At 37.5% G+C, this 24,461-nt stretch overlaps 1 long non-coding RNA gene across 2 annotated transcripts; it reads right to left on the bottom strand.

The window, feature by feature from the left end:
* LOC110900269 lies at window positions 1-7,591 on the bottom strand. Of its 2 annotated transcripts, XR_004876540.1 has the most exons (5): window positions 7,346-7,591; window positions 7,170-7,246; window positions 4,557-4,616; window positions 1,747-2,294; window positions 1-461 (listed from the first exon to the last, which is right to left on the bottom strand). It is a non-coding gene; the product is annotated as an uncharacterized LOC110900269 (long non-coding RNA). The 2 variants fall into 2 exon arrangements; XR_004876539.1 differs by lacking the exons at window positions 1-461; window positions 1,747-2,294 and adding an exon at window positions 3,587-3,652 and having other exon boundaries at window positions 7,346-7,587.
* Between the last annotated feature and the right edge of the window lie 16,870 nt (window positions 7,592-24,461).

Below are 24,461 nucleotides of genomic sequence, written 5' to 3'. Positions count from 1 at the left end.
TTGAAATGAAAAGGATCGGTCTTGAGTTAACATGTTTCAATAGGTGAATAGTATGGAACTCATAGATATATATTTTAAACGGAAACATCAGAGCGATTATCTTCTTCCACTCTTAGATTTTGATTATCTTCTTCCACTCTTAGATTTGTAAGTTGAGCATCTTGTTTTGCTTGGCTCTCTTCTTTTTCTGCGCTGTCAACAATTAGTTTCAGTTTCTCTAGACGCCGCTTTGCATTGTCGAGCTCCTTCAAGACATGTTTCGATTCTTCTGTTGCCTCGGACTTTTTCTTCAGTAATGGGATCTCTTCTTGTGCTTTTCTAAGTTCTTGTGCAAGCCGCTTTGCATTGTTGAGCTCCTTCAAGACATGTTGTTTCGATTCTTCTGCTGCCTCGGACTTTTTCTTCACTAATGGGATCTTTTCTTGTGCTTTTCTAAGTTCTTGTGCAACTTGTTTGCGCCTCTGCAAATCATGAACAATGTTTGTAGTTAGTTTTGACCAGAGTGGGTTGTGTTTGCGCGGTTTCAGGTCACTTTATCATAGATGGTGAATGCATGAAACTTATGGGTGTTCATAAAACGTTAAAATCGACAATCTGGTCGACCCGAAGTAAGTTGACCGGTTCGGCATGTTTGAGTTTTATACGGTTTGGTCTTGCGTTTTGACACATTAACATTCCGGCTGACGGTTTGAAACTTGGAACCGCCATGTAAACTGAATTGGCCGTTGAACCTTTTCTATTTATTTGTTTTTTTCATTTTTACAATATTCGTTAGTGTATATATATGCATTGTACTAATTAACCATTCTTATCATTTAAAATTTTTAATACAGCCTAACCGTATAAAAAAAGTAAAAATTAATCAACTCAAACCATCAAAACTGAATAATCAAACTGCTAAAACCGGCTGGCCCACCCAACCCGACCAGTTTGGTTGGTTGTTTCAAAAAGCCATAGTTTGCGATTCGTCTCAACTTTTTTTTGTTATATCTGGTCGAGCAAGACTGTAAGCACCCCTAGCATCAATTTCACTTACATAAATAACCTGTAAACAAAGATTACCTCTGCGATCCGAACTTTATGGGCTTTCCAGTGGAATTAACATACTCCTCATCTGTAGGCAAACTTCTTTAGTAGACAACAACTAGGGGTGCAAACGAGCCGAGCTACTCGAGCTCGGCTCGAAAAAAAGCTCGAACGAGCCGAGCTTAAACGAGCTCGAGCTCGAGCCCGAGCCTAAAAACAAGCTCGTTTAGTAAACGAGCCCGAGCTTGAGCTTCTCTTATCGAGCTTGAGCCGGCTCGCGAGCCTAATCGAGCTTTCTGTTTATATATTTTTATTACTATATTAAACATATATTTATATAATAATAATTACCATTTATATAAATGTAAAAGAATAACTAAATTATATGTATAATAATAATTATGATTAATATAAATTAATTAATAAATACTAAACGAGTCGAGCCCGAGCCGTGCTCGAGCTTGAGAAAATACTTTCGAGTCGAGCTTGAGCTTTAGAAATAAAGCTCGAATCGAGCCGAGCTCGAGCTCGAGCTTTCATATGTTAAACGAGCTCGAGCTCGAGCCTGGTCGAGCTCGGGCTCGGCTCGGCTCATTTGCACCCCTATAAAATTCATGCATATAAAATTCATAAAAAATAATTTCAGTTTTAGCAAGTATTAACAAAAATAAAACATAAAAAATGGGTTAAAAACTTTACATTCCCTGTACCAACAGTTACCTTATTAAGCCAAACCCATTTGAGACTTCTATTCAACCAGCTTTTAAAACAAACGTACCATACTGGCCCAATGCGGCGCGAACCTGAAAATCTGACACAAACCCGAACACAACCCGAACCCGAAAACCGGTTATGAACCCAAACACTAAATGTTTTGATCCCAAAAGCGCGCCTGAATGCACGACGTTGCTGTCGGGTTCACTGCACTATTTTAGTAGCTCAATACCGATGTTCTTCGCTGTCGTTTGGTCACTAAATGCAGCCTTTAACGCTCTCACATAACCGCCAGATCAACCGCCTATTCCACCAGATCAGCTGCCTCTTGACACCCGTGTAGCCGCCAATTGCTGTTGTTGTTAGACCGGCTTCAGCCCTCTTATGGTCCCATTGATCGCCACTGTCGACCACACATATTTGCAGATGATGCCGCCAGGATTCACCATCACAGAGCCACCATCGTCACTGGAATTCTAGTAGTGGCAAACTTTTCAAGAAATTTGTCCATCTCTGTAATACAAAATTTGAAATATGGATGTGTTATCGGGCCCCTGAAACCAAGATGAGATAAATGAGGCAACTCCAGAGCATAACCAAGATGTGTTATCGGGGCCCCTGAAACCAAGATGAGATAAATGAGGCAACCCGGGAGGCCCGTAAAGAAGAATACTCTCCGGTGGTTTGACCCCAATTGACTTGAAAAGTTGTGGATGTCTTAACGGAAGCTCAACAAGCTCACGAATTTGGGCCATTTGTTTGCGGACTGCGGACACCACCAACGTCATCGTAACCGATTTCGTCTAATCGATCTTCATCCTCCCGTTTAATGGGCTCGCCTTCACAGAAAATCTCGGTATCGGGTGCCACTACACAGTATTCTGCAGGATCGGTTTCGACAACTTTGAACTCTACAGATCGCATGCCTCCCCTCACGAGGAAAAAGTCGCCTTTTCTAACGGGTCGGTATGCTTCCAAAAAGTATGCTGCAAAAAGACAATATTAGCACATAAACATGATAACTTGACCCACAAAAATAAATGAAAGCTTTTGAAAAATTCTGGCTTACGTTTTAAGTAGGCGTTAAAGAGATTGCCGGTGACGCCTTCGATGGTATCATCAACTGGAAGGATGTGAACCCGTTTGCCATATTTCACATCAGCACATTGGTGAACCGATACTACATCACCGAGCCTGACCCGTAGGCAATATTAGATAACAAAACAAAACTTGTCTTATCAAGAAAGTGATATCTCCAGCAAACAACTTAAAAAAACCTTAGAATATCCAACAGTGTTTCCTTAAAACAAATCCCATTAGTTACTACAACACCATAAAATTTAAATAAATTAGGTGTTTTCCGGCCCCCACGTTGCCACGGAAAACTCTCGTATTCCTGAGCATGTTGATATCAAATTCTGGATACATATTTGATTGTCCGGTACATATTCAAATACCGTAGAAATCCTTACCCATTTACGACGCCATCACATTATAACTTTGCTTCAAAAGTTTGCCATACTCAGGGCTGGCTCTGGGCCCGGCAAGCCCGTGCCATCGCCCGAGGCCCGAAATTTCAAAGGGCCCGAAAAGTCTTTATAAGCTTGTATATCTTTTTTAAATTATATACTTAGTATATTTATCCGTTTATTATGGAAAAAAGTATTGGTGGTGTAGTGACAAAAAGCATCTCAAAATAATGTAAAGGTCTCAAGTTCGAATTTTTGCTCCATCACTAAGTTTTTATTTTTGTAATTCATTTACCCTTAACCATAATTTTGGGCTCAATTCTTTTCGTCGCCCGAGGCCTAAATTTTTTCAAGAGTTTTCAGGGACGGCTCTGGCCATACTTTTTTGGTTTGTATTTCTTGAACGATCAAAGCACCAATCAATGCTTTAAATAAAGTGTCAACTGCAAATTTAAAACACCATATATTAAATTCAATCAAGACCCAAAAATATAATGTAAAGTTTTAATTCATCCAGTTTCGGTCGTTAATTTGAACTTAGTCTCTGAGCATATTTTTGAAAGCAGATCTTCAATCAAGACCCAAAAATATAGTGTAAAGTTTTAATTCCTCCAGTTTCGGTCGTTAATGTGAACCTAGTCTCTGAGCATATTTTTGAAACCAGATCAATATGTTGAAAATTGCCCAAAATGTACTTTTGATGCATAAAACCTCTTCATAAAAATAAGGAGTTAATTACTGTTTTCGTCCCTGTGGTTTGTCAAAAATCACTATTTCAGTCCATTAGTTTAAAAATTGCGATTTCAGTCCCTGTGGTTTCACTTTCGTAACTATTTCAGTCCACCTTGTAACCATTTCAGTCCCTGTACTTAACAGAATAATGGACTAAAATGGTTACAAAAGTGAAACCACAGGGACTGAAATGGTTACGAAAGTGAAACCACAGGGACTGAAATCACACAATTTTTAAACTAATGAACTGAAATAGTGATTTTTGACAAACCACAGGGACGAAAACAGTAATTAACTCTAAATATAAGACTTTCAATGAGATGATATAGTTTTTTAATGAAATTTGACAAGCTAATCGTATAAGAAAAAAAAAGTCATTTTTATGGGAAAAAAGGTGTTTTCATGACTTTGCAGTGATTGATATCCCATACCAGAAATTTGACAAACTAATTAATTACTGTCTTATTTAGTTTACCAGAATTGTTGAGGATTACCCAAATTTAGTGTATGATCATAACTTAAACCAATACAACAGTTATTTCATGCGTATTATGTCTCATATAATTATAGAAAGAAACTTCATATCAATGAAAGTGTGTCTGTTACTTAAATGACCTTCGGTAATGTTTGATGATCCTGCTCCATCAACTTTCCATGTTGCTGCAGCCTTCAGTTCTGCAAGAGATAATATTCTGAGTTAACTTGTTGACTTTGACCCCAATATCTCTTTTCTATGATCTTTTTTTTTTTTTGTGAACGGCAAATTTGTATCACTGACGGACTACTGGAGTATCATCGTGCCACCAGCAGAACCACCCGATCATATCCATCTCCACTAGGCAATAATGCTTATACACCAATTCAGGAGAAAACCCAATAAATATGGGAAAACCCCCTTTGTGGGAATCGAACCCATGACCTAGTGGTCATAAGCCTTATCCCACCCCAAGATACCACTAGGCTATAATGCGGGTAAACCCTCTTTTCTATGATCTACGATAAGAATATATAACCATGACAAACCCTTATATAGCCTAAAAAAGTTTTTTCTAATACTACAAAGTAAATATTGAAAAAAAAACATAAAACCAATCTATGACCAGTAAAAATACATACATAACCAAATCATATTTACCGAAGGCTCGAACATAGATCAACCAATTACCAAACCCAATATTCCAAAAAAACAACTCACATATATACATTAAACTCCCTTTCATACAACCATGGTTTCCTCCTTAAAACCATGGAGCAAATGGGTTTCCCTCAGGTCTGGGTGAAGTGGGTGGAAGGAGTGTTATGTTCGGCTAGCTCTTCGTTGTTGGTTAACGGTTCCCCGACTAGAGTTTTCAAGTGCCAGAAAGGTCTTCGTCAAGGGGATCCGCTTTCGCCGTTTTTATTCCTCATTGTTATGGAAGCCTTTTCGAATATTGTGTCGAAAGCTTGCAGTTTGGGTCATTTGAAGGGGATTAGTCTACCTAATGAAGGGGCGGTCATTTCTCACCTTCTTTACGCCGACGACGCCCTTTTAGTAGGTGAGTGGTCTGAACATAACATTAAGATGGTGGCTAGAATTCTCCGGGTTTTTTTCGGGTGTTCAGGGCTGAAAATTATTTTTCATAAGTCTAATTTATTTGGAGTTGGAGTTGGAGAGGAGGAGATCGAGAACATGGCGTCAGTGGTGGGTTGTCGCCGTGGCTCCGCTCCGATCAAATATTTAGGAATCCCTTTGGGGGCGAACATGAATAGAGTCAACAATTGGGATCCGGTTGTGGCGGTTTTCCGTAATAGGTTGGCCACTTGGAAGTCGAAGTCGTTGTCGATTAGTGGCCGGGTGGTGCTTATTAAAGCCGTTCTTGAAAGTCTTCCTATCTACTTTTTTTCGATTTTTAAGGTGCCGGTCAAGGTAGTGGATAAATTGGAGTCCTTGATGAAGAACTTCCTTTGGGGGGGGCTCGGAGGAGATAAAAAAGATGCATTGGGTGGCTTGGGATAAAGTGGCGCTCCCGAAAAAATCTGGTGGTCTTGGTATTTGGAAACTTAGATTGGTCAACGACGCGCTTCTATCTAAGTGGGTGTGGAGGTATAGGACGGAAGAAGAGGGCCTATGGAGAAGAGTTATTCAGGCTTGTCACGAGAAGAATACTAGGTGGTCAGTGTTGCCGGCCAAATCGAATAGCTCGGGTGTATGGAAGAATATCACGAGGATGGAATCTAAGTTCATGGTCAACGGTAAGAGAATCAACAATTTCATTAACGGAGTGTTGGGCAACGGAACGAGTATACGCTTCTGGATCGACTGTTGGATCGGGGATGTTCCGTTAATGTATAAATGGCCTGATTTGTTTCAGCTTGAAAAGTATAAGGGTTGCCGGGTTTGTGAGCGGGTTTTTGTTGAAGATGACTCGGTGCGGCTGCAATGGTGCTGGTCGGTTCTGCCGAGCTCCCCAGCGGCTGTGGAAGAGCTGGCTGTTGCGGCTAGTTTCCTTTCAAATGTTAGGTTCGCGGAAGTGGGGGATAGATGGGTTTGGTCGCTTACGGCTGATGGGTCTTTCTCCACTGCCTCGGTGAAAGATTTTGCCATGAAAGATCAGGTGAGGGAAGGTTTTGTCCCATTTCCTAAGTGTGGGTGGGTGCCCAAGAAGTTTCTTATTTTCGTTTGGAGATCGAGGCTTGATCGCATTCCTACGAGACAGGCCCTTGTTAGGCGTAACGTTCGGGTGGATTCGGACGAGTGTGTGCTTTGCGGAGAAGCTGCCGAATCGATTGATCACTTATTTACCGCGTGTAAGAGATCATTGAGGGTGTGGAATCGGCTTGTCGAATGGGCTGATATACCCCCCATCTATGCTTTTTCCTTTGCTGACCTTATGGAGCATCACAAGGTATGTCGTGGGGATAAAAATTATAAAGAGGTGATTAAGGGTCTTATTTTTGTGGCTTGTTGGTGTATTTGGAAAGCGAGGAACGCTAAGTTTTTTGCTAATAAGGATAGCAGTTGGGAAGACATTTTTAGGGAGGTTAGGTCTCTCGGGTTTTTTTGGTTAAAAAATAGATCAAAGCACTGTAATCTAGATTGGTTAGAATGGTGTAATTCCCCGGTGTATATGTTCTGAGTTTGGGGGTGGTCCTGGTGGCTTTTTTGCCAGGCTGCTGTTTATAAAATTTATTCCTTTCAAAAAAAACATATATACATTAAAAAAATCAAACAAAAACAAATTAGATTACCATGGTTGCAAAAATCAATGAAAGACACTCAACCCAAACAGTCTCTTCTTGTGTGGAAGAAGTATTGACCTCCAATCCTGAAATGAATAAAAATATAGTTCACTGAAATTGATAATAAGTAATCTCATTATCCAAATCATAATCATTACAACCCATGAGGCGATATAAAACGTAACCGGAAACGCCTGTATCTTAAACAACCCTAAACAACTTGATCGGATTTCTGAAACAACCCTAAACAACTTAATTCGTCAGAATGTAGACCGGTCTTAAATCGCCAATAAAAAGGTTGGAGATTTAACGCTTACCAGGGTATGAGCGGAATCGCGATCCTACGCCTTCACGTCGTCACCGCCACGCCTCCAAATTCCTCCCTTCTCTCTATCGTCTGTATCTCTCTCTTTTTATAACTTCATTGAGTTGTACTTAAATTTGGTTGAAACCCTTAAATGCTTTATAATATAGTATAGATATTGAAAAAAAAAAGGAAAAGAAATTCATAACATGTGAAATAATATAAAAGGTGTTAACGGCTAAAATAAAGGGTTATTGGATTTTATCACCCCCAACTATCTGTCTTTGGCCGTTGCCACCCGCAACTAACACTTTGACACCCGGCACCCCCAACTTGACTTTTTGTTTGTGCTCGCACCACCCAGTTAAATCTTCACTAACTGGGTTTATTTTTTATCCTATGTGGCACAACTTAGCTTACGTGGACAGATGACATGGTGATTATATGACACATCTCTCTGTTTGCTCTGCACCTCATTAAACAAAGCATCCCAATTCATCCAACAAACACACATCCAAATCATATACTAACTTACAAACCCTAAATTACAACAACATCATCTGAACTCCTGAATCAACCTCAGCATCAACTGCAAATTAAACCTTCCAATCGACACTAAACCATCACCAAACGCCACCGTTCGAAGGCAGAGACCTAAACTCTGTCATGGTCGACCGGAGTTTCATCAATGTGTGTTATGGGCGCCGCCGGAGACGGTGGTGGTGGTGGGCGGAGGATCTCGTGGACGGCCTTTGGCCGTTGGCAGAGGGCATTTCAGGGTTCGAGTTCAGGAAGACGATTTGAGTTCAAGAAGACGACGTATCTTGTTATATTTGAGTTCAGGAAGACGATAGATCTAGTTGTACTATTAGAATGGTACGTTGATTCTCAACCAGATCTGGTTTCTCAATGGCTTCAATGAAACCCTATTCATTCGGATTTAGTTGATTCGCATATGGTTGATTTGGATATGGTTGATTCGCGTTCGGATCAGTTCACCTGAGTTTTCTCTTTCTACTCGTTCTCACTTACACAAGATGTGTACAGGTTTGAAGAACAGGATCAAGACATTTGTAAACTGATTTGAAATGAAAAGTTGTTTCTGATTGAATTGGGATGTGTGTTTGTTGGATGAATTGGGATGCTTTGTTTAATGAGGTGCAGAGCAAACAGAGAGAGATGTGCCATGTAATCGCCATGTCATCTGTCCACGTAAGCTAAGTTGTGCCATATAGGATAAAAAACAAACCCAGTTAGTGAAGATTTAACTGGGTGGTGCCAGAACAAACAAAAAGTCAAGTTGAGGGTGTCGGGTGTCAAAGTGTTAGTTGTGGATGGCAACGGCCAAAGGCCGATAGTTAGGGTTGATAAAATCCAATAACCCTAAAATAAATAATAACTTTGTAAATCAAATGGAATAAAATAGCCACAAAAGGTTTTAAATACCACATGATATGATGACATGAGTGATTTGGATCATAACTTGATGGTATGTAAATGGTTTATAAAGAATATGTTTTGAACCGGTCAAAAATCAAAATGGTCATTTGGTAGGTAAGGGGCTGTTTGTTTATCTATTAATGAGACTCTTAATGGTTCAGACCTCTTACTGGTTCAGCACTTAATGGTTCAGACTGTTTGTTTCGCGAGCAAATGTCTGAATGGTTTAGACACTTGCCTCTGAATGGTTAAGCATTATACTAAGTCTGAATGGTTAAGACCACTAATTTGAATTGGTCAGACATTTGCCTCTAAATGGTTAAGCATTATTTTGGCTCTTAATGGTTAAGACCTCTTACTGATTCAGCACTTAATAGTTCAGACCTCTTATTGGTTCAGCACTTAACTATTCATAAGTTGCCAAACAGCCCATGTTGTCTATGACCAAACTTAGGTATTGTTTGTTTTTTTGCTAGAAGTACTTCAGAACCTCTTATGTCTGCGCCGTGCAGACCACGCGCAGACATAATGGTCTGCAGCTTGTTTGTTTTTTAGAAGAGGTTAGGTCTTCAAACCTCTTCCCCACCTCTGTTTGGGGCAGACTTGTCTTGAGGTCTTCAAACCTCTTCTAAAGACTTATCTCCTTCTCAAAACATCTCCTCCTAAAAAACACAGAACCTCAACCCTTCACCTCACCTCCGGCGCCACCACCTCCCCCACCACCGGCGCCACCACCTCCCCCACCACCTTCACCTCTGGCGCCACCACCTCCCCCACCGGCTCCTCCTCCTCGTCGACATACACCTCAGCCGCACCCCCTCCTCCTGCTCGATCTCCAACCTCATCCGCCACCACCTCCCCCACCGGCTCTACGTTGTCGTCGACCTCCACCTCCGGCTCCCCTTCTTCTCCGGCTCCCCTTCTTTGCCGGCGCCCCTTCTTCTCCGGCTCCCCTTCTTCTCCGGTGGGTGGTGGCTGAAGTGGTGGTGGTTGATTGTGGTGGTGGTGGTGGAGGTGGACGGTGGTTGTGGTGGTAGAGGGAGGCAGGGAGAGAGAGATGAGAAAGAGAGGTTATGGTGCTGGGTTGTCTGTGTGTTGTTTGTGTTTATAAAATATGAGAAGAGGTTTTTAAATATAAAAAACAAACCCTCTTCTCCTTGCAGACTGCAGACATTTGGTCCACCTCTTCTCCTACAGATGTGGTCCGCAGACTGCAGACCTTTTCCCAGAGAAAAAACAAACACCACCTTAGTGACGCATTATGATTAAAAAACAATATAAGTCATAAACAAGAGGCTAAATTCACCCTCTTTTTACTTTTCACACTCTTTCTATAAAAAAAAAATAGTTTTCAAGTTGTCAAATTTCACCATTATAAAAATTCTTATTTTTAGTTCTATACATAAATAACTGATATGTATTCGTACAAAACTTTGGATACGGCATAGTTATACAATTTAATAAATTTCTTTGAAATGTTAAAAATTTTTTGATAGACTTAGTTATATAATTTAATTAACTTTTTAAGCGGTAAAAACCTCATCTAACTATACTTTTTTAATTATTTGAGCAAATTACGATTTTGGCCTATGTGATTATATAACTTTTACCCTATTAGCCCAAAATATATTTTTTTAACATATGTGCCCCCATGTTCTCTATAGCTAACCATTTTGGCCCCTGAGTCTAATTTAACCCATTACCCTGAGTCTAACCACAGAGGCCAAAATCGTAATGGATTGAGTAGACTCAGGGGCCAAAATAGTTAATTATAGAGACCATGGGGGCACAAATGTTAAAATTTTGGGCTAATAGGGTAAAAATGATATAACCACAGAGGCTAAAATAATAATTTACTCTAATTATAAATATATATATTAACACTCAATTTATCTATGTATAATTCTTACTAAATTACTTTGTTCAATTTTATTTGATTATCGAACACAGTCATCTTTGTTTTAATATAACTAACATGTGTGCTTAAACCTTGACATATAATATAACTAAGACCATATGTAGTGGGGCGTTTTTTTTTTTAAATTTAAAAAAAAACGCCCAAAAACGTCTCCCCCACCATTACATAGGGCGTTATTTTGCAAAATTTTTGAAAAAAAAAAGTGGTCCGGCGTTTTATTAAAAACGCTCAAGCAACAATTTGGATGAGTATGAGGAGTTTGACTGACCAATGGGAAGGGGCATTAATGGTCCAAGTGGGATGACACATACTGACCAAACAGCTTTTTAAATAAGTTTTTTTTATCCTTTTTAATGATTGGAAGGAGCATTATTTGAACATTATCCCCACTACGCCACTTTTGCAATTAAGACTCATGCTGATTGGGATGACACGTGTCGGATAATGTCCCATAGTGGGGGCATTATTTTTCTTAACCACTACGGGTGGTGTAATAACTAGCCCAACACAATATATATACGAAACATAGTCATTTTTGTTTTATTATAACTAACATGTCTATGTCTGCTCAAAACTTGACATATCGGATAACTAATAACTAGCCCAACACAACATATACGGATCAACTTTGCTTTGAAAAAAAAGTATAGGCTCTTCTCTCTTTTGTTTACTAAATTTTAGTGGTTGAAAATGACGATTTAAACTCATATCTTCACTTTGCTTCTTTTAACTTTTACACATTTTATTTACTTCTCAGGGCGCTTAATTTCCATAGTTTTCACACCATAATATAAACATAAAAAGATAACAACCTTTAAGATTACCTATTGTCAGTCATAGTACATTTTCTTACAGACTCAATGTGTGAATTTAAAACATTAGATAAACAACAAATAAGTCATGTAAGTTTAGTTTATTTGATAACTGCAATCTTTCTGGTTAAATACATTTTCTTACAAACTCAATGTGTGAATTTAAAACATTACATAAATTAGAACCAGTAATTACCACTCAAAATAAACACAATCAAACAAACATACAACACACCTATTTGAGTTGTTCTCCGGTTTGTACAAGTCACCGGTTAGGGCTTGTTGCCGTTGACAGTTATGGTTGGTTGCAGGTGATGATAGTGGCAAGGGGGGAAATAAGAGTAATGATTCTTAAAAATGAATAGGTATCAGTTTTTTATGTTTAAAAGGGTATTTTTGTTATTATGTTAAAGAAGGGGATATATCATAAATGTAATTAAAGTTTTAGGTTGGGTATATATGTAATTACGGTTGGAATACAAGGATATATGTAGTTTCTCAAAAAAAAAAAAAAAAAAAAAAGTTAAAGTAGATGCAATTTAAAAAAGAATACAAAATAAAAGGTTTAACTGTATTTAGCAATGTTTTAAAAACTGGTTTTTAAATCAAACCGGATTAGGCTAAAAAATGGTTCAACCGGTTGAACCGAGTTGTACCGAACGGTTTAACCGGGTTGACTAGCTAAGTCTATAATTTCATAAATTACAACATCAACTCAAAATTAATCTAAAATGTATGATTACATATTAAATAATGAGGCAAAAGTAAATCCATAATAAAAAAAAATAATTCAAAAGATAATCGAAAACCATTCAGTTTTTCAACAAGCTCTTTTAAATGAAAGCGTACGATATGTTTAAGCCATTTGAGTGTTGAATACATCAACTATTTTCGTTTCATACAATATTAAATAAGAACTTTTAGTTACGAATAATCATAATATATAAAAATTACGTAAGATAAGTAACATATATAATAAAAGTAATTAATAACCCAAACTAAAATAACCCTGAGCCGGTACCGGTATTATATTTCAAACCGGTATACCGGATTTTACCGCCGGTACAAACCTTATGCCGTTTCACTTATTTATCGGGGTGTTTCGTACCGGATTTACATCTGAAAATGGTAATACCGGTATAACCGGCCGGTATTTACCGGTTTTTAAAACATTGGTATTTAGTTTAAAATTTCAAAGAGAGGGGGGGGGCACTAAAAAGGAGAGTGCATATGACACGACAATGATCAAAATTGCTGACTGTGAAACACACATGTAAATGCATAAATAACCCAAGTATGTCTTTGAAAACAACTAAGTTGAAATCTAACCACCAAAGCACTAAACGTAACTAAAGCATCAAACCACAAAAATGTTAATTTTTTGTTTTGTTAAATCGTTATAATCTTTTGAATAATATTTTTCTTTAAAAACTAAGAAGTTGAAAAAATAGAAATAAGTAACAATTATAATATAAAAAGTCTAAAAATAAAAACCCTCTTTGTAAAACAATGAAACAAAAAAGTTAAATAGATTTTTGAGTTAATAATTAAAATAAGAAAAAAAAACCGAGATAATAATTAAAAAAAAGCCAAGAATAGAAGTTAAAAAAAAAAAGATGCTTAAAAAAACCTAAAAGTTGTTTTGGGCCTCAAAGTGGTCAAAGCCAATGGAAGTCAAATTCCAGTCCAAAAACAATAAGAACATGAATAAATGAATAAGTTGGTGGGTTTCGGAGGAGCCGTTGTGCTTCAAACTTCCGAACCTATTCTTGTTGGAAAGAGATAAACAGGTAGTTTTGGCTGATCGATGCAGGTTGTTGAATGGTGTGTTGTGGACCAACTTCACATGGGTTCGTCAACCAGAGACGGCTGCCGAAGTGGAAGAGCTGGGCCAGTTAACTGAATTGATTGCTGGAATGTAATGATCAATAGGCGGAGATGGCTGGGTGTGGAATAAAGGGTCATCCGGGTTGTTTTCGGTTAAGTGCATAAAAAATCAACAGGAGGAAATAATGTTTTCGGACCTGGGTACGGGCTTCGAGTGGAATAACTGGGCACCACTAAAGGTAAATTTCCTAGCATGGCGATTAGCTCTAAACCGTCTTCCTACCTTGGACAATCTGGAAAAAACAGAATGTACAGGTCGGTAACGGTATATGTAAATTCTGCGGTTAGCACCAGGAGACTGCGGATCACCTCTTCGTATCATGTGGTATAGCGCAATCGGTGTGGGATTTTATTGGCTCATGGTGTAGATTGCACAACATGTTTTTCTTTGGGGTGGAGGACATTATCAAATTTCATAAGCATGTGAGAGGATCTGGGAAGTGGAGGAAAGTACTGCACATGGTTCTCAAAACTACCCTTTGGTGCATTTGGGGTAGTAGGAATAAGGCAATTTTTAAGGGGCTACAACCAAGAGTGGAGAACATTAAGGAAGAAATAAAAGTTTTGGGGAATTTATGGTGCAAAAATCGATCAAAGGCTGTTGGACTCACTTGGAATGATTGGTGTAATTTCGATTTGGGATGTGTGAGAGTATAATTGTAACTGGATATGGTGCCGTTTTTGGGTTAACAAAATGTTAATCCAGCGGCTTTTTGCTAGTTTTTAATAAAATTGAGTTTGTTGGCCGTTCAAAAAAAAACAAAAAAGGTTAAATCAGTCATATTATACCGCAATTTATGTACAAATAACCGTTTGATGGTGTCTAAATATCCTAAACCTTTAGTTTTATTTATAAAAAACCGTTTGATAATGTCCAAATATCCAACCAAATTTGTAGTAACAAAAACATTACAAATCAATCTGATAGTTTATAACATCTATTACGCAAAATACATAGTTTAAACCAGAATTTTATGACCTACACAAAAGAAACTTCTCATAACATGCATAGAAGTTTTCCTAGAAGATCAAAATCACAAGAAACTGACATAGATAGTAATAGAAAACAACATCTAGGCGGATCTGTGTGTGCAGTCTCACAAACTAAGAACATATAGTAATGTAAAGGAATCATGTTGAGAAACACAGAAATTTCAAGTTGTACTAGTTAAATCGCATCAATTCAACATATAAAGCGAAAATAAGATATGTTCAAAAGAAGGAAAAGCTAAATGACGAAGTTGAAGTACTCTTGAAGGTTATTGAAGGTTGTAGCAACCTGTTGAATAGATTTTTAGAGAGAGAGAGAGAGAAAGAGAGAGTCAAGCAACCATAAATGTCACACCATGATTTCCTGGTGGGCCCGGACTTGGGGTTTAAGCGTGACTATTGATAACATATATTAACATATAGAACAATGGAAGTCTTGGGATTATAAATTACATATTACAAAGTACAATCATCCGAAAGTTCAAAATAAATATACAAATCGAAAGTACTAAAAGATCCATAGGCGGATCAAAAATAACAAAAGAAACTTTAGACTACTAGGCCTTGCGTGGAGTCGCAAATTCCAATATGTATAACCGAGCAGCTCCAGCCTATTCCGTATTTGATATTAAACATGTGCTTAGTCTTTTAAACATACGTCAGTTTTCACTAGTAAATACAATTAACCGACACATTTTGAAAATCTTTTCAAATATACCATTTGGTATATCATTTTCATAAATAACTTGGGACAAAGTAATATCACTTGTTACCAGTTTTACATGCTTGTCACTACATATAGGCCCCGAAACTAAACTCCGATACATGATTAACCGACACGCCACGTTTTCAATAAAAATATAATATAACATTAGCTTCTGTCAGGTGTATGCCTACACCCCGCGCTTAGGTCGTGGCCACTTACAATTGAGTGAGCCGAAGATATCTAGGAAACATGGTCATATTAACCCCAAATGTTTAAGTTATCAAGCAAAATGGATTAAAACAGGTTATTTAAATTTTAAGCATCATTTGCCCATGATTTAATACCCAACCAAGCGGCTAATGTCGTATCCCAAGCCCGTATAGAGAAAATTGGCTAACAGTATTTACCCGAGCCTATCTTTACAAATTGTAACACCTCGAAAAATTCATGTCCAATATTATATCGACACGTGTCATGGACTTTAAACATGTAAAGGACTGAATTAAAAGGGCTAAAGTTGACAAACAAGGAAACTATGTGAATATAAGGATCCAGAATGTCAACAATGGATAAATATATTTTAAAATAGCCCTACAAGATGTTTATACCTTCAAACGAATAAGTCATTGATCATACGAAGCTAATTGTGAAAGAAAGTGAATAATTACAAACTACAGGGGTTAAATGCGTCAACATGTTTAAAGTATACCTCTAAGTGACATTTTAGCAAACCCGAAGCTTTGTAATGGTTAGTTATACTCACAAGAATGTGTGATAAAAATTTCACAAAGTTTCGATTAAGTATGAGAAAGTTATGACAATATTCGTATACGAGGGGTTAAAAGCGTCAACGTTGAAATTTAAGACTTTTTGGTGAACGTTTGAATTACTGGGGACCTAACAAAGTTGGTTTATGACTTGGGGTCCTTAAAAGTCAAGTTTGGATGTTAAAAGTGCAAGATATGAAGCTAAAATCAAGTTTAGAAGGATCAGGGGCCAAATGTGTAATTACAGCAAACTTGGAAGTCAGACAGGGAAGCCATAGCGGCCGCGCAAGACCCCCCATATATCTTACGCGGGCCGCCTGGGAAGGCCCAGTAACAAAAAATGGATTTTCAGCAACTGTCTGCAACTCCAGGGACTGTTCTTGCAATATTTTTGAGTAATGGCCAAGTTAACACCTCTCCAAGGCATATTAGCTGGCCATTAACACTTGTATGGCTGTGGTTTCTTCCTTGGTGGCCAAACAAACACTTGTCTTGATCTTGTATCTTCACCTCAAATATAAATAGGTTGGCCATGCTTTGTTCATTTGCTCACAACAACTTCTAAACTCAATTCTGGAGCTACCTGGCTTTAGGAGAAGACTTGGAAGTGTAGAAAAGATAGCAAGGACCCTAAGTAAGAGCCTTAATCCCTGCTTAGTCATTTTAATTAGCTTATATTCCTAAAAGTCAAACCGTCGTAATTAAGATTTGACTTCGTCATTAATCTTAATTCCTCCAGTCAATTTTCAAACTGAAAGTACCTATGAGTTGGTAATTATGTGGGCAATAAACCCTTAAAAGGTCACCCTCTGATTCCCACTCTAACTAGGTCAATTGTCGAGTCAAACTTAGTTACAAAAAGTCAACAGGAAACTATTTTGTAAATAAATACATAATTATCAACGTGTAAGCTATGAAACCTGTTTTGATACTCATATAACTTGGTAATTAATATAAGAACATGTCTAAACATGTTCAACTCGACAATTTTCGGCTTAGGTTCGGTTCGGGACCGAAAGTCGCGTAGTTTGACTTATGCATTGACTTTCAGTTCTGACCCGTTTGAGCATGAACTAGGAATGCCTTAGAGCTTTAATAGGACCAAGTTACCTATAAGTATAACCCTCTGTGATTATACAACTTGGTTCATTGGTTATCCAATTCATATGCATGATTCTGTTAAATGCTTAAATGTTGACTATTATGCCCTTATCACCTTAAAATGTTATTTTTGAAAAAGTGAAAGAATAGAAACCTTTACTACTGATTTATAAACTTGTCCCTAGAATTTGACATCAGTTTGAGGACTAGATTAAGAGTTATGCTCATTAGCGTAATTAAGAAGCTTTTAAGTAAATAAACCGCATAATTAGCATATAGCCTATCTAAACCCAATTTTTGATACCAAACTTATTACCCACTGATGTAATATAATATTCTGGGATTTTTTAAGATTTTTATTTATTTTTAGGCTGAGCATAACTTAGGATTCTAAGCTTGATTCGGTAATTGCCGGTTTTGCCCTTTTGGGCTATAAAATGAGTTTTACAAATCCTTTTGACCCCAAACCTTTTTCTACTGATCTAATATGAAAAATAAAGTATTTTGAGCCTTCTGAAATAATAAAATAATTAGCTTTCCTTTGAAAACCCGGAAATGGCTCCAAATCGTCTTTTTAAGCGTTTTTAACGCATAGTACGTATTAAAACCATTTCATAAATATACGGTTTGATACCTACTGATGTTTTAAGTAAATTTTCATACTTTAGCAGTAAGCAAAAGTCTTAAACTCAGAATTCTAGTTTTTACCTTTTAAGCCTATGTGAAATTACCAAAATGCCCTTAAGATGCATAGTTTGGTTATAAGTGATAAATTTCACATATAAGTTATACCCTACCGGTATAACTTAGTAAATTGAGTATTTTTACTAATTACATCAGACCCGAAACTCAGAAACATATTTAAACCCTTTTTATAACCTTTTAAATGACCAAAATACCCTTACGAGGCGTAATTTGAGTTTAAAATCATTTTGGGCATAATAGAAGACATCCTACTGATGTTACAACATATTTAAGGCATATTAACTTGTGGAACATGTTCATGACTCTTATGGTTACCCGTTACGCATGTTTCGCGTTCGGATCGGTCTATGTAACTAGTTTACATATATTAGCCGAAACAGGGCAAACCATATCGTTTTTGTCTCAAAATTCAGAATGTGTTTAAGTCACCCATATTAGACAAGTATACAAGCTTGTCGGGTCAAAACCACATTCTAAGTCGGTCTTCGCTTTATCATGCGTTCCAACCGTGCCTTCCTTTGAAAACTAACCGGTCTAAAGCTTAGGCTAAATTAAAGACCCGTTAGGATTCTAATAGGTTATTAAAACCTTCATTCCAGATTAGGAGCCCAGTAAAAGCTACGTGCACTTGCTGTATTTGAATTATACTTTGCTCAGGTAAATACTCTTAACTTATTTTCCCTATACGGGCTTGGGATACGGTACTATAAGAGTACCGCTTGGTCGGGTGTATGTAGTCATTTAAATCGGATTGTGATTAATGTATTTGCATGACCCGTTTAATATGTATTATTTGGTGTATGGCCTTTGGGGGTTAAATGACCATGTCCCGAATATCCTTGGCATCATTCATGAAATGGCCACGACCTAAGCTCGGGGTGTAGGCGTACACCTGACAGCTGGCTTATGTAAAAACTGGTATCCCACTTAAAGGAATCAACCTTGTGGGCATTATACCTGTGGCGTGTCAGTTAACTTAAGTCCGGCCCTATAAACAGGCCCTGATGGACGGCAAATAAGTAAATCTGTATACAAGATTATTTTTAAATAATTGTCCCAAGTTATAAAAGATATTTTGCCGAAGTGCATTCAAATCAATTTTCAAACTCTTTTCAAAATGAGTCAGTTAAGTTGTATTTACCAGTGTAAACTGACGTATTTTCCAAAAAGGTTAAGTGTAGGTACTAAACGAAATAGGCTGGCTACTCCAGGCATCATTACTCAAGTCTCGCAAGCTTTAGATGCCAAAGTCTATTGAACAATTTTCCTTTTTATTCGATTCGCCTGTGGATCTGTTTCGACTGTTTTGTGATACTTAACATTGCAATCTATTCAGTTGAAATAAATCTATCTTTTGCTTCCGCTGTGCATTTATTGTTTGTGTTGTTTGACTATGATGATATCAACTACGTCACGATACTCCCCACCGGGCCCACCGGTGATACATGAAAAATAGGGGTGTGACACAAATCAAAGATGTTTTAAGCACGACCGTTAATCAAAACAACTAATACAGGCACAATTTACTGGAGGCTCCTAATCTGGATGGACAGAGTTATGATCTGTTGGAACGTTAATGGGTCTTATTCAAGTCATAGGACTTGGACCAGTTACCTTAAATACAATGATACGGTTCGCTAGATTAAGCGGAGACCGGGTAGAATATTGTTTAAGCCTTCACGAGTATAATGACTTGTATAATATGGGTCAAATAACCAAACATTCTAATTAGAACTGATTTGGAAAGGTTTTGACCCGATTCAGCTAACTTATATAAACTATGCTATACAAGTCAACTGTGCGCGCATAAGCAACATCGAGTGATCATATGGCTCTATGATAAGTCCAATATGCCAAAACATGTTTATTATGTTACCATATCAGTCTATAATTCAGATTATATGTTCATTATGTTTCAAAATCAATTTATGTGCAAAAAGGGCGTTTTAGGCATTATTAGGCATATTGTAGGAACTTTGCATAAGACCCGACAAATGATATGATCAGAAGGTATAACCCTTAGGGGTTATTCCTTACAATAATACGACCATATTACAACTTCAAATCAGTATCTAAACTATCCTAAATAGGTCAGAATCAAAAGTCAAAGCATAAGTCAAATTGTTTCACTTTCAGTTGCGAACCGAGCTCTAAGTAGGAAATGACGAGTTGGACATGATCTAACATGTCCTAGTATGTTATATAACTGTCATAATGTCAAAATTTAATGTTTCGATACTTAGAAGTTCATTTAACGTTAATTACGAAAATCTGCGTTTTTGACTTTATTTAATAAACCTTGACCCGTCATTTGGCCAACTTAACGTGATCTCCAGAAGGTGTCCTCTTAGGTGATTAACACCTACATTATTATGATCTCGTAGCCATGTTCAATTCGAACAAACATTGGTTTGACCAAAATGGTCATAATAGAAAGTCAAAGCAAAAGTCAATTTGCTTGACCTTCGGCTAATAACTAGCCTAATAAATGAAACAAGAATAAGTTAGACCACTTACAAGTGTTCAAGGAAGACTAAGCTTCAAGTAGGAGGCCTCTTTAGATCAAAAGCACTCCAGGAGATAAAGAGAAAGAATCTAAGAGGTGCAAGTCCAAATGAAGCAAAAACATGGCTATTTATACTTGAGTTCATCCCCTCAATTCTTCGAAGTGTGATCAGGGATACTAGGGAGGTGATTAGTGTCATCACACATGTCCAAAGCATGAGAAAAGGTGGCAAAACCGTGGTATTGGTGGCAGGCACAATAGCTGCAACTGCCAGCTGCACATGAACTGCCAACGACCCTCTTGCAGACCGTTAGAGGTGAAGCCTTGCGGTTCGTAAGGGCTTCTGGCGCACACAGGATTCAAATGCCTTACGGACCGTAAGGGACCGTTCGAGGCCAAAATTTTGGCATTTCATCATATTTGACCTCTCAACCTTCATCTTTCCACTTATTTATGTATTTGGTCCCTCTGGTCCAACTTACCGGGATTATTTGAGAGTTAAATGGACACGTGTTTCCATATTGTTCGTCAAGAATTTCTGAGGTGTTACAATAAATTATTTCAAAATCTAACTAAAACACATTGATGTAACACCTCGAAAAATTCCGTCCAATAATGTCTTGACACGTGTCATAAGGTTCCGGTATGTAAAAATATACTTTAGAGGGACTAAAAGTGACAAACAGTGAAAACTATGGAACGTAAGGGTCCAAAGTGTCAACAATGGATAAATAGACTCTATGATAACCCCACATAATTTTCATAACATTAAACGGATGGTTCATGGATCATACGACGCAGAAATTGCACAAAAGTGAGGAATTTCAAACTATAGGGGCCAAAAGTGTCAACATGTTTAATTTATACCTCTGAGTGAACTTTTGGCAGACCCGAAGCTTTATAATGCTAAAATATACTCACTAGAATATGTGGTTAAAATTTCGTGAAGTTTCGTCAACGTATGAGAAAGTTATGGCCAAAACCGTACTTAAGGGACTAAAAGCGTCAACGTCGAATTTCATGGTTTTTCGGTTGAGCGCAAAGTCATCCGAGGACATTACCATGTTGGTAAATGTCCCAAGGTTCTTAAAACCAAGTTTGGGGGTTTACGGGTCAAGATAAGTATCAAAACATCGCGCACGAAGGTCAGGGGCCATTTCTGCCAATTAGGGAAACTTGCTGATCATACCTGGTCCCTTACGGACCGTAAAGCATGGACCATACGGTCCGTAAGGCCTGCCCAGATGCCCAGTTTCGCGAATTCAGCTGATTTGGCCCGAATTTTCAATTGCTACCAGCTGTGTCCACCTCCAAATGCTCCAATAATATGTCTTGCATGCCTATGGTAATAGTGAGCTACTTACAAACATCAGAAACCAGCTTTAAATCAGATCAAAGAGCTCATTCTTGGCACTTGCAATTGTAAACAAAAGCTCTCAACTCTCAAGAACCTTCAAGGCAGACTTCTGGAGCTAATCTGAACATCAAGGCCGATTCCTAGTGTTATCTAAGCATCTATAGGACCTTTGTAAGCTTCTAATTTAGTCTCTAATTCGTTTATGCATCGATTATTAGTAAAAGTCAAACTGATTGTTCTTATGCTTTGACTTTCTGATTAAACGAATTTCTCTCAGTAATTTCTCGAATTGAAACCACATTTATGTTGGTATTTATGTGGGAAACAAACCCTCAAAAGGGTATTCTCTGATTCCCACTATATGCATGCTAATTGTCGAGTCAAACATGTTTCTAAAAAGTCAACAGAAGTTGTTTGTGCAAAAATAAGCTTAGATGGTAATGTAAAGGACATGCAATCTGTTTGATCATCATAAATAACTTGTAATACATGTAAGAAGATGTTTTATCATAATAAGCTCGACAATCTATAGTATAAATACGAATCGGAACCGAAAGTCTTATAAAACGACTTTTTCGTAGACTATCGATTCGGATCCGTACATGCATGTTTGAGATCTGTATTGGAGAGTATTTTGAACCATTTTTATTTTGGTAAAACTTTCTGGAAATTTTGTTGATTAAGTCTATGCTTAGCCGATTCAAATGCATGTTTCCGATTTATGCATAAAGTTGACTATTTTGCCCTTTTTGATATAAAACATGATTTTTGGAAAAGTGAAAGAGTAGAAATCTTTATTTCTAATATATAGACTTGCACCGAAAATTTTCGGATCAGTTGATGGTCCAGATTTTGAATTATGGCCATTAGCGTAAAACTATATTATAAAGTTACATAAACGGCCCTTTTCGTGTATAACCTATTTCTGGCCACTTTTTGATACAAAACTTTTTACCAACTGATGTATTATAATATTTTGGGATTTTTGATGATTTTTAATAAATTTTTTGGCTGATCGTATCTCAGATCGCTTAGTCATTTCGGTTTATGTCGGTTTTGACCGTTTAAGCCATAAAATGAGTTTTACACATTCTTTTGACCCGAAACCTTTTCCTACTGATTTTAAATGTTAAATAAATTATTTTGAGCCTTCTGGAAATATAAAAATCTCAGCTTTCATATATAAACCCGGAAACGGCTCTAAATCGCATATTTAGCGTTTTAAGCGCATAGTAAGCGTTATACTTGTTTTAAACATGTAAGACTCATACCTACTGATGTGTTTAGTATATTTTCATGTAATAACAGTATGTATAAGTATATGAACTCAGATTTCCAGTTTTGGCATTTTTAGCCCTTGTGAATTTACTAAAATACCCCTACGGTGCATAGTTTCGTTTAAATGATAAATTTGATATATGGGTCATACCCTACTGTTATAATAAGCTAAATGAAGTATATTTACTGTATAAACCAGACCCGAAACTCAGATTTCTAATTTTACTCTTTTATAATCTCTTAAATGACTAAAATGCCCTTTTAAGGCATAAATTGAGTTTAAACTTATTCCGGGCAATATAGAACATAACTTACTGATTTTATATCATATTTAAAGCATATTATCTCAGGGAACTTGCATTTGACTCATTTGGCTACCAGTAATGCCCTTATTGCGTTCGGTTCGGTTTACGTAACTAGTTTGCGTAAATTGACCGAAACGGGTCAAACGTTATCATTTTTATCTCAAAATCCATAATGTATTTAGTATACCCATATTATACAAGTATTCAAACTTGTCGGGTCTAAATCACATTCTATCCGGTCTTTCGCTTAATCGTGCGTAAACCGTATCATCCTTAAAAACTAACCGGTCAAAGCTTAGGCTTAAATAAAAGACCCGTTAGGAATCTAATAGGTTATTATAAACCTTTGTTCCAGATTAGGAGGCCCAGTAAAAGCTACCACTCTTACCGTTTGTGTTACATACTTGCTCAGGTAAATACATTTTGACTTATTTTCCCTATACGGGCTTGGGGTACGGTATTTAAAATACCGCTTGATCGGGCGCACAAGTCCTGCACCTTATGGGTGTACAGTCTTGAATAGCTTGTGCGACTCGTTTAAACAGTCTTGTCTTACTTTAGGCTTTGGGGGGTTATTGACCGTGTCCCGGATATCCTTGGCATTATCTTACGAGATGGCCACGACTAGAGCACGGGGTGTAGGCGTACACTCGGCGTGTATAACTCTTTAATGTGGTGTGTCATTTAATCTTTAGCCCGGACAGCAGATCCCGGGCCACCAAAGATACGAGTGCATGTAATTCGTTCACAAGTTTATATTGCATAATTATCCCAAGTTAATAAAAATATTTATGCCTTGTGCATTTAAATCAATCTTCAATCATTTTCAAAATGAGTCAGTCGATTTGTATTTACCAGTGTAAACTGACGTATTTTTCCCAAAAGGTTAAGTGCATGTACTATACGAAATAGGCTGGCTGTTTCCTAAGAGCGTCCACTATAGTCTCGCAAGCTCGGACGACAAATTATCTGTTGAACAAATTTTATCTATTTTATTTGATCCGCCTGTGGATCCGTTTCAACTATCTATGATGTTATTATGTCATTTTTATTAATGTTGAAATGTATCTATTCTGCTTCCGCTGTGCATTATTATGTTGTGTTGTTTGTCTATGACGACGCCAACCACGTCACGTACCCCACACCGGGCCCACCGGTGACACGTGGAAATCGGGGTGTGACAGGTTGGTATCAGAGCCAACGCTGAGTGAATTAAACACTAATC

The sequence above is a fragment of the Helianthus annuus genome, chromosome 13 (assembly GCF_002127325.2).
Source record: "Helianthus annuus cultivar XRQ/B chromosome 13, HanXRQr2.0-SUNRISE, whole genome shotgun sequence".
NCBI classification, from domain to species: domain Eukaryota; kingdom Viridiplantae; phylum Streptophyta; class Magnoliopsida; order Asterales; family Asteraceae; genus Helianthus; species Helianthus annuus.
Note: the sequence above shows the minus strand (reverse complement) of the source record. Positions and strands in the feature narration are given on the sequence as shown.